The sequence below is a fragment of the Muntiacus reevesi genome, chromosome X (assembly GCF_963930625.1).
Source record: "Muntiacus reevesi chromosome X, mMunRee1.1, whole genome shotgun sequence".
Classification (NCBI taxonomy): domain Eukaryota; kingdom Metazoa; phylum Chordata; class Mammalia; order Artiodactyla; family Cervidae; genus Muntiacus; species Muntiacus reevesi.
Genome location: NC_089271.1, coordinates 144,815,146 through 144,825,912, shown reverse-complemented (window position 1 = coordinate 144,825,912; position 10,767 = coordinate 144,815,146).

Here is a 10,767-nt window from a genome sequence, read left to right as displayed (position 1 = left end):
GGAGAGGGGGCAGGATTGGAAGGGGAGTGAGAAGCAGTGACCAGTGGGAAGGAGCTGTCGATCTCGAATCTTAGGTCTTTGGATGCAAGTAGCAGAAATCTTGTAGGGAAAGAAGACCTTTTCCTTATCAGCTTCACAGATATTAGGGAATTACTAAAGGAGCCCTGTAGGGGTGCTAGTGCCTCATTCATTCATTCATTCATTCATTCATTCATTGAGTACCTTATGTGCTCATCACTGTGCTAGGTATGCTGGGTGATGCCAAAGTCATGGAAGACTATTCATAAGTTTCAGGAGCTTACAAGGACTTTGTAGATATGTGTAAAGTTAAGTAAAGTTAAATAGTGGATCTTTAAATGTCAAGTGACAAACATGGCATAGGGATTTAGAAGCAAGAGAAGCCATATCTGGGTGTGAGCAGAGAAGGTGGGATTTGAGAGGGCCTGGAAAGATATACAGGATTTGACTAGAAGGAACTGGCACTCGGCATTCCAGGTTGAGACCAAAGCATTAGCAATCACGAGACCTGCTTTGGCTAAAGCAGAAGCTTACAGTGCCAGTGACTCTCTTCAACTCCTCAACCCCTCCAGCCTAACCCAGCCTTCAAGTCTCACTTGAAATGTCACTTAAACTCTAGGACCAGGTGAAGTGAGATTTTTTTTATGCTCTCCTAGGACCTACTACTTCCCCCTTTATAAGTCACCACCATCTTCAGGTAGTGTCCTACTTCTCCTCCCTGCAATTTGTTCCCCACACTGCGACTCAGAATGTTCTTTGCAAAGTGCCAATCTGTTACATTGCTTCCCTTTTAAAAACTCTCTTTGTTCTCTCTGGCCTCCCTTTATGTCCCCCTTGCTTCCCTCCCTCTCACTTTCCTCCCAGGTCATATCTTAAGTGTCTCCATCTCAGGGAAGCATTCCATGACACCCCTTGCCCCAGCTTCTACCACAATCAGGTCAGTTCTCACTCTTATATATTTCCATAATCCACACTTTCTCCATTTTATTCTTCTCCACTAACTTAGTACAAGTTTGTCTCCTCAACCAGAGTATAAGCCCTCTGAGGGCAGGTGCCATGTTTTTTCTTCACTGTGTTGCCCTTGTAGTTAGTATAGCACCTGGCATATTGTAGTGGGTGTTCCACAAAAGTTGATGAATGAATCCAAGGGGAGTGAGGCAATATTAGTAGGTAAAAGCCAACTGAAGAGATTATTTCATATCTATGGAATGATTTTGATTATAGGATGAAGAAATCATTAGATAACACTGAATTTTTCTAAGGCCACACCCTGTGGCATGCAGGATCTGACCAGGGATCGAATCTGTGCCCTCTATGTTGGGAGCTCAGAGTCTAAACCACTGGACCACCAGGGAAGTCCAACATTGACTTTCGGAAAAAAAAAAAAAAAAAACAGTTCAAACAAACAATACAGAGAACTCCAACCCCAGCTTACCCTGAACTCAAGACTCCTAATTATCTTGTGGACTCATATTCCCTCCTTACCTGCTCCCCCGCACCACTCTCTCCTCCAAAATACAAGAAAACTTACTGGTCCTTCCAACCAGAGAGATTTGGCAGTAGGGCCAAATGTACTTACTTTCATATGTGCACTTGTTGATTGGGCTGGCATTTATTGCCCATCTCCATTGTTGCAAACACTGTGTTCTTAGCTACAGATGAAGATCATATTTCTCCTACCTTAATGAGGTTCCAGTTGAGTGAATCCTTCATAATGATCACTTAGTTGATAGCTTCAAATATCTAGTGAAGAACTTTGCCTTACTTGAGGTCGATTTGGGAGTTTTTTTAGGGCACTAAGAGCCTACAGAGGACCTGAATCTCAGGGTGTGGTCCTCTGTAAAACTGGGGACTCAGTGAGACACAAAGAATGGATGTCAATCCACACTAGATTTTCATTCTTAAAGGAGGAGGTTGAGTAGCGGAGTGAAGAATGTCTGGAAGGGCATTCGGGCAGTAGCCATTCTTGAACTTTATGAGGCTGAGCCTCATAAGGCAAACAGGCCTCCAAGGCACACCTCTTGGGTGAAACAGAGTGGAATCACAGGAAAGGCAATTAGTTTTCCCAATAAAAATTAAGCTGGCCTGCCCCCTGAAGGGAGTTGAAACAAACATGTGGCTCCAAGAAACCTTCCAAAGACCATCATAAAGCCCCTACCTTCATCCAGGAGTAGATGTTAATGCGAGGGGATGATGTCTTTTATCTTAAATTTGGTTCTCAGGTGGTTAGGAAGATAGCAGATGGGGATGTCAGAGAGACAGTGCACCCCTACCCCTGGCCCCACTCCAAGGGAGCGTAAAGGGAAGCAAAGCTACTGTTTTGTAGCTACAGTCCTAACTAGTTTTCTCTTGACTGAAGGATAACATCAAACATGGTACCAGTGAAGCCTGGAAGATATAGTCATTAGTTTTTACCCTTTCTCTCTCCCTTGAATCCTTTACTCTGAAAATGAATCTACCACTGGGATATTAGGAAGAGAGAAATACTTAAGTAGCAGATAGACATGAATGAGATTAATTTCCATAGCTCATGGCTCTACTCTGTTAGGTGGCCTTGTGTGAAGAGGGTTCATACACCTGGAATTTGAAATTCTAAGAGATGGGGCAAGAAAGGTTAACTCCAAAATTAATGGAGTATATTTCAAAGAAGGATAATGATATATTAGTGAGAAATCACATTATGTCCTTCCATAAAGGACCAACCTGAAGCTTAGGCTAATCAAATGGTGATAACAGGTAATGTTTCCATTAGGGAAAGGGTAGGAGAAGTATAAGACTAAGGGCTTCACAGATAAGTTCACAAAGAGAAGGACACCCTGAGTTTGTAGAATTTGGATCATGGCAGCACCATTTACACCTGTACTATCCTAACTGTTGGCAAGATTTCTGCTATTCTCTTTCTGTTGGGACTTTGGACATCTAAACAGATTAACATGGCAGAGGTTGGGGACTGAATGGTCTCACAGGGAGTTTCCTCAGCTACAGATTCTCTTTGGTCTTGAACTTCCTGTAGTCAACTTGTCAGAGCAGTTTCAGAAGAGAGTCTCTGAAGCTAATAAATTATGACACATTTTGGACCCTCCCTTTCTATTCCATTCTTTTCCTTAATAGCTTCAAACTAATTTCAAAAGAAAGCAGGGGAGGAGTTACACTTACAGCCTGGACTTTGCCCTATTAGACCTTCAGTGTAATCTGATGTTGTCTGGTGAGCAGATGAAGACAAAATGGCCCAGGAAGGCCCTTCTAGCTCTCTTATGCCAGGATCTAGAATTATAAGACATTGTGATCCGTTGACCCAGTTGCATTATGGGAAATCCCATGAGAGATTAGTTCTCTAGAAGAGCCAATTTTTTCTTTCTTTGTGTGGGGATAGCAGTAAATGCAGTCAATATAGCAAATGTGTTGCTGTGACCAAAGGTCCCAAGCATTCTTGCCCTCTTGATAGTCAAGGCTGTCTTTATAACAATGTTTCTCACTGCCTGAAGTAGTTAAGGATTAGTATTAAATTGACGACTGATAAAACAGATCAGTCGACAAGGCATTGTTAGAAAGTGTAAGGGGAGGCAGGCAGATAAGAACTCATGACTTCTGTAGGTTGATAATTTGAAGAGGAGCTTAAAGTCAGAAAGATGCTCAATTGTCAGTTTCCTTTGTCATGACTGCCCTTCATTTTGGCTTATTTTTTAAAACACAAGGTCTTTCTATACTAGTGTCCAACTAACACAGTTGTAACACCCATTGACCTGTTAAATAAATTACCTCTGAAATTTGTAGAAAATGCAGGTTTTTTCAAAAATTTAAAAGCAACTCTCCCTGCCCCCCCCCCAACCACTCTTATCCCAAATGAGTATTATGGTGTAATAAATGTTTCAGCTGAAAGTAAAGTTACTCTGACTGAAATGTGCATATTGTGTGTATGTGAGTGGATTGGGGAAGGTGATTGCCTGTTCTGTGACTCCTTGAAGCTGACTTTAAAAGTTCCTTGCCCAGTAAATAAGACATTAAACTGAAAAATAAGGTTTTGGTTTTGGCCCTGTTACTAACTCATTAACAGACTTGGGCAAGTCACTTGGCCTCTCCAAGCTTCATTGCCTCATCTCTTGCATGACTGCATAGTTATTTTACCTAAAAGCTTTGCTTTAAGGATGACATGCCACTTAAGTGTTTCACAAAGGAAAAGATTGCAAGGATGCTTTTTACCTTGATTGTATAGTCCCTCGTGACACAACCCCTGCAAAGTAAGTATAGTTGGTGGAAACTAATGTTGCACTTGAGTGATTGAAAATTTTAAACATTTAAAAAATTTTTTTAAATTTAAGTGCTCACTACTTTAAAAATTATCTAGCAAACACCTTCATTTCATGCTGTGAGCTTGGTATAAGGCGTTGAAAAATACATTGTAACCCTTGACTTCAAACTCATATAATCATGAGGGAAACAGACCATAAAAAAATCCACTATGTAATCTTCCAAGTACACATAGAGCTATATACAATGCATTATTGGAGAACCCAAATCTGGGTGTTGGGGTAACATGGGTTTGAGAAGGTTTCACAGAAAATATGATATCTGGTTAGAGTCTTGGCAGATGAGTGGGACTACCTCAGATGGAAGAGGTCAGAATAGGGCATTTAAAGGCTAGGGAACAGCATATACAAAGGCACAGAACATTAGACAGGATGAGTTATTGGGTTCAGGGATCTGTGGGTGAATCAGCTTGTTCAAATGCAGCATGCATTTAGGGGAGCAAGGAGAGTAATGTGGAAAGAAGCTGGAGGCACTGGCAGGGGCTGCAGCAGAAAATCTCTTGGAGGTCAATTTAAGGAATGTGGTCTCTTTTGTGAAGATAATAGGGAGCTATTGAAGAATGAAGAGCAAGAAAGTGTTTCTCAAAGATTTCTGGTTTAGAAAGGTCAAATGGACACTAGTGTGAAAAGTATAGGAAATCATAATGGAATCAAAAACTGAGCCAATGAGACCAGGGAGGTTGGAGAAAGAGGGACAGATTTCAGAAATATTTGAAAGGTGGACTCAGCAGTACTTGATTAATTTGATCTGAGGGTTGTGGAAGAAGTTGTCAAGGCTCACTCCCAAGTTTCTGGCTTAGGTGACTGGGTAGGCAAGTGCCACTCACAAAGATTGGGAAGAATGGAGGAGGAAATTTGAAGGAGATTGTGAATTGCTTGGCTCTTGACTTACTGAGTTTGAGGTCCTTATGGGCACCCAGCTCAAAATGTTCAACATAAAATTGGAAAATAGGACTAAAGCTGTGGAGATTCGGAACAGAAGGTAGAAATTTGAGAATCATCAGCATTTAAGTTATCACAGCCTGGAAATAGTTGAGAACAGCCAAGCAGTAGGTGTGCAGTGAGGAGGGGTTGAAAGCCAAAGATGAAATATTAGAGAATGAGAACAGCAAGAAGTAATTACTGGAGGGCCAAGAGATGAAACAGGAAAATGAAAGCCAAGGGAGAAGAGAATTTCAAAGAAGGTGTGACAGCTCTGTTAGATGTTACAGGAAGTTATGAAAGATTAGGATAGAGAAGTGTTGACTTGAGATGGCAAATAGGGAGGTGGTATGACGAACCTGAGGTAGAGTGAGGGGGGAGAAGGCAGAGACTAGATTGCAGTGTGTTGAAGAGTAATGGTAGTTGTGATGTGTGCAAACATTTAATAATGACATCCCTTTAGTAAACTTGATGATGAATGGAAAGAGGGCAATAAATTAATAGCTAGAGACAACTTCAGGGTCAAATGGAGGGTAGCTTTTACTTTTATTTTTAATTTTGAATGAGAGAGACATTCCCTCTCTGCCCTCTCCCTCTCTCCCTTCCATCTTACTCCTCCTCCCCTTCTCCTTCTCTCTCTCTCTCTGAAAAACCTAAGATTCAGAGAGATCCAGTCATTTGCCATGGTTACATGTGTTATAAGCTTTGTATATGCCAGCAGGAAGAACCCAGTGACAACCTATGACAACCCAGTGACAACCCTATGAGGTAGGTACTGTTATCATGTTCATTGAACAGATGTGAATATTTGAATCAGAGAAAGATTCAATGATTTTCTCAAGGCTGCATAGTTGTTGTGTGCTGGATATTTCAGAGCCTTCAAATGACTCCTTAGAGGAGGAAACTGATTCCTAGGGTGGTGGTTTAGTCGCTAAGTCATGTCTGACTCTTGCGACCCCATGGACTGTAGCCTGCCAGGCTCCTCTGTCCTTGGGATTCTCCAGGCAAGAATGCTGGAATGGGTTGCCATTTCCTTCTCCAGAGGATCTTCACAACCCAGGGACTGAACCCGGGTCTCCTGCATTGCAGGCAGATGCTTTACAGAGTTATGAGGGATGCCAAGGGAGATGAAGTCATTTGTCCCAAGAACTCATATTTAGTGAGTTGTAATTCAAGCCCTGGCTCTGTCTGGTACCAAAACCATGCTCTTAATCACTACACTGTCGTGAATGGAAGCTATGAAAATAGAGACTATGTGTACATTTCTCTAGATCCAGCTCTGTAAGGCAACATTTTCCGTGAACTTAATAGTAAAAATTGCCCTTATTCCAGGGAGCTGATAGCGAGAGCATGTACTTCCTTGGTAATGCACAACACAGTATGATGTAGCCAGGGCATTTGCAGAAAGCCTCATGGTGAAAGAAGAGACTGAGAAAGGCAGAGCAACTCAGGTGGGGCAGCAATAGCTGAGTTCTCAAGTGACTTTCAAGTGACTCTCAAGTGAGTTTTCAGGTGACTTTATGATAGGAGCTGTACTTTGTTCTTCCGTGAAGAGAATGTTCTGTGAGCAAGAAAGCCTCTGGTTCAGATGGCCTTCCTTCTCCTGGCCTAAGATTTGATAACAAGCTGTTCTGATGCCACCAGTCCAAGTTAGTAGATTGCTAACTCTATCCTAGATGTACATCTATCCTAGATGTATAATGAAGTGAGTATGAGGCTGGGAAGAAGAGGCTAATTGCTATCCCTTCAAGGATGACTGGCTCTCCAGTAGAAACAGCATGTTGAATAGGGAGAGGCAGATGGTTGTACTGCCAGAATCCCTGCTCCTATACTCACTAATCACTGACAGAGTTTTCATTTCATGCTTGGTTTTTGAAACATAGCTTAATACTAATCTTCTTATTTGGCATGTTAGTAATGTTTAATCAGATCATTATCATTCTTTCTTCAGTAATGCCATTTACCAGGTTTTGATGTCTTCTGTACTTAGGTTCCGTTATACCAAAGGACCAGTTTGAGTATGTATGTGTGCATGCCCGTGTGTGTGTATAAATTTTATCTGATTTTATTTATTTTTTTTAATTAAAAAAATTTTTTTTTATTAGTTGGAGGCTAATCACTTCACAACATTTCAGTGGGTTTTGTCATACATTGACACGAATCAGCCATAGAGTTACACGTATTCCCCATCCCGATCCCCCCTCCCACCTCCCTCTCCACCCGACTCCTCTGGGTCCTCCCAGTGCACCAGGCCCGAGCACTTGTCTCATGCATCCCACCTGGGCTGGTGATTTTTTATCTGATTTTATAAGTTCCCTTCCAAGTGTATTTTTCTGTAATCAATAGGTTAATGGAAAGCAAATCGATAGAAATGTGGTATATAATAGACCACATGAGAAGTCATGCTTTCATTCAACATATACATACTGAATCTTCCTATGTACCAGAGTCTGTGTGGGTTAAATAGTCGTAAAACATGTCCTCACAGAGCTTATTCTACATCTCTTCCATTGAGCAAGGGATAATACTATCTGGGTTCCAAATCCCTTGGTGGTTTCTATGTTTGCCTGATTATTCATCAGCAAAGCAACCTACGAAGATCTTTAATCCCAACACAGTGAATTTGAATTTAAGATTTTGATAGCCCAAAATGACAAGATATTAGTAATAATTGCAACATTAATAATAGTCAACTGAGAATGGAGAGGCAAATGGGGACACATATAAAGATTCCCAGGAGGCAATATGTTCTGGTTAAAGTTGGAATAGTTGCATGACTCAGTGAAAAGGGAAAATAATGTTAAGAGTCAACATTTCATCTAGAAGTGTGTCAATTCTTTGGTGACAGGTGGGGTAAAGGCTTATGATAAAAAGTGAAAGGAATACATTTTATTCACTTCTTTTCTTCCTGAGCTTCCCAGGTGGCTCAGTGGTAAAAAAAAAAAAAAAAAAAAATCTGCCTGCCAAGCAGGAGATGCGAATTCAATCCCTGGGACAGGAAGATCCCCCTGGAGAAGGAAATGGCAACCCACTTCAATATTCTTTTCTGGGAAATCCCATGGACAGAGGAGCGTGGTGGGCTACAGTCTATGGGGTCGCAAAAAGTTGGACACTACTTAGCAACTGAAACAGCAACAGCAACCTTTCTTCCACAAAGAAAATTTTAAAAATATATATGACTGAAATTTGGAATAGCAAGAGATCCTACTTGCTAGTGGATTGAGGGGAAAGAGGAAAACAGACCACTGGCTTTTCAAAGAGCAGACCAAACTGAAGAAAAGAGGAAGGTGCTGACAGCCTTAATAACAACAGGAAAAATATAGCCTTTTTCTGGAAAAATATATGTATAAAATATTTAACTGACATTAAATATTAACAATGAATTAATGAAAACACAAAACACTTTATTTATGTAGGAAGTTTGTTCCCCTTTAGAAAATATGCTGTTTTAAAACTAAAAGTTATTTCATACATGATCCAGGCAGAAACTAGTGTGGATCTCTAGCAGTGAGTATTGTAAGAATGAGGGTAGATAGAAGTGACCTCCAAATGAGTCTCATTATTGTCTCCTGCCAATTCACTGTATGAAGGGTCAAAGTTCAAGAATTCTACGACTGAATGGATTACTAGGTGTCAGACCCAGTGAGACCCAGCACCCCCCTCGCCCCCATATTTGTGTAGGAAGGGTGAGGAAAATGAAAGCCATTTGCACCTGATTCTGACACCCTGTGTCTCCTTTCTCCACTTGCCAGCTCCGATGGGGAGGGACAGTACCTTCCACCTGGCATTGCCTCTGAGCAGCTTTGTGAACTCCTTTGGGCTATTATGTTGGTTGGTACTTTGGCTTCTTTGGCTCCCAGCACCAGCTGATGCCCTGAGCTGAGTCCCAGTTGGGCAGGCTCTATTGCTCAGTGCTGTAGCTGTCTCCAGGGCATTGTTCTTGAGACTTCCAACAGGGCGGATTTGTGCAGTTGGCCCATCTGGACAAGATCTATAACAAGTAGAGCTCTGTGCAATAGGCTCATCTCCATAGTCCACCCCCCACTACCCCCGCCTTCGGGCTGCAGTAGCCTGACACCCCAGCCTGACCATGGAGAGTATCAAAGAGATACTCTCTGCTCCTTTCAAAGGGGTATTGCTTGTGGCCGCTCATTGATTGGCACTACCTGGGCAGAAATGGGAAAATAGGAATTCTCTGCCCCCTCAATTTAATCTCCTTTCTTAAGCCAGTCCTTTAGTTTGGAATCGCCTTGGCCACCATAAATAATATTTTCAATAAGATTAATTTCTGGTCCAACTACCCTGGTCAGTCCAGAATGCTCACCACAAAGCCAAGAGACAAGAGGAATATCTCCACAAGGAGCAAAGGGCAGACAAGCTCAATAGGAAAAAGGGGGAAAGAAAGCTGAGCTCTTGGTTTGTCTGTAGGATCTGCTTTGGTCATTGGATTTATTGACTTTCAATTTTGAACACCTGTTTCTGAGGAAGGGAGAAAAGGAGGGAGCGAAGGGGAGGGAGGAAGATATGAGGCAGGGGAGAAACAGAGAGAGAGAGACTGAACTTCCATAGTTAATTATTCTAGATCCAGAAAAAAAAGACAAGATGTTTAAGAGATTGTTTGATCACTTCTGTCTTCCAGCTGTTTAGCCCTGCACTTTAATCTTCCCTTTTACAGTTCTTCCCAGTTGGATCATTTCAAAGGACTCAGAGTACCAGACCCATGCTTCCCCATGTCCCAGTGTCAGGCCTGACACACTCTCTCTATTCTGATATTTTTTGGAAGCTTCAACTGACTGCTCCACCTCCTCACTGTGGAAAGAGAAGGGAAATGAGAAGCATTAAGAAGTACGTCCAAATTATGGTTTTCTAACTTTGACAACTCCATCCTGAGCTTGGCCAAGTCAATGTTTGTCCAGTATAGGGATCCTCTATATACCTAGTTCCTTCCCAGGAGCCTCGTAGGCCGCTTTATCCTGGGTAAGGTTGCATGGCATTATTATTTGCTCACTAAAAGGAGGTGAAGGAGCAAGTTGGAAATGAGAGGTCCTGGGAAATACAGAGATTTTAGAGAAAAGAAGAAACAAAAGTGCAGGCAACAGAAGACTCTCTGAGGATAGTTTCTGTATTCTAATCCTCCTCGGCCCTACCACCTTAGGCTCACTTTTCTTGAAAGCTTTATAGCATCAAGTAACTTTCTTAAAGACTAAGCATCTTTCTCTTTTTCATTCCACAGCAGTCAAACACACCCTGCCATGATGCTAGCTAGTTAGGGAATACAACAAATATTTCTGAGGTCAGGAAATTTGGGTTGATCTGGAAAGGTGATCTTTCTGAGAGTCTAAGATTCCTGACCCCATTTTAACAGTGTTGAGGTTCCAAGGAAACTTGAAAACCTCTCTGTTGGGTTGTATAGCAACGCCTTACCCCAGTGTAGCCGATGACTGTTCAATCTCACTGAGTAGTGGGGAGTCTGTCCCCTTGTCTTCCTCCCAGGGTCAAGGAAATCTGACTAAGTCACACA